The following is a 1,176-nucleotide window of genomic DNA, read 5'->3' as shown; positions in this document are numbered from 1 at the left end:
AAAGGTTAAGTGGAGAAATAAGGAGAAATTGATTAAATTAATTTCTTATAAAGTCATTAAATAAATTAAAATAAAAAGGTGACTTTATATTAAATTAATTTAATTAATTGAGAATGCATTAATTATTGGAAAGGGGAAACTTGTAGTAATTTAATTTTCTAGAAGCACAATTAATTATTGTATTGCAAGAGAGAAGCTTCTAGTGAGTGCATTAATTATTGGAAGGGGAAAACTTCTAGTAATTTAATTTCCTAAAAGCACATTAATTAGTGGAATGGGAGAAACTTCTAGAGAATACAATTATTAAATATTTTATTTCCTTCTAGAAGGGTTAAGGAAAAATATAAATAGAGGTGAGAGCTATAATTGGTGTTTGACAAAATGTGGAACAATAATTGGATGATAAGCAACCTCATGCTTCTTGCAACCTCATGCTTCTTGCATGCTCCATTATAGTTTTGTTCATGCATTCAACCAATCCATTTTTCTATGGAGTCCTTGGAATAGTTTCATGTGTACTAATGCCATTAGTGGAGCAATAATCTTCAAATCCATGAGTACAATACTCACCACCATTATCACATCTGAGACATTTTGATTTTTTTTCCAGTCTCATTTTCAACCAAGCATTTTCATTTCTTAAAAGTTTGAAATACATCAAATTTCTATCTAAGGAAATAAACCCATATTTTTCTAGTTGCATCATCAATAAATGTAACATAATAATGAGATCTACCAAGGGAAGATACTTGAGCTGTTCCCCATACATCTGTATGCACAAGCTCTAATTTTTCACTTTTATTTTCCTTCCCAGTATTCACAAAACTCACTCTCTTTTGTTTTCCATACACACAACTTTCATAGAAATCCATATGAACACATTTTAGACCTCGTAAAACTTGCCTTGAATGAAGTACTTTCTAACCTTTCTCACTCATGTGCCCAAGCCTATTGTTGCACAATGTTGTATCAAAATCTACAACAACCATTTGTTGTCCTTGCTCAACTGCAATAACTATTCCTAAACATTCATTTTTCTCTGAAATAATCAAAGTAGAAGGAATAATATGACCTGTACAAAGGTATAAGGTGCCTACTTTCACACATTTTTCTACTACAAGGGAACTTTTTGAAACCTTCTAATTTTTATCATTAAAAGTAACTACACAAGTCATC

The sequence above is a fragment of the Cupressus sempervirens genome, chromosome 4 (assembly GCF_028749045.1).
Source record: "Cupressus sempervirens isolate cs-2001-9-10 chromosome 4, ASM2874904v1, whole genome shotgun sequence".
In the NCBI taxonomy this organism is placed as follows: domain Eukaryota; kingdom Viridiplantae; phylum Streptophyta; class Pinopsida; order Cupressales; family Cupressaceae; genus Cupressus; species Cupressus sempervirens.
Note: the sequence above shows the minus strand (reverse complement) of the source record.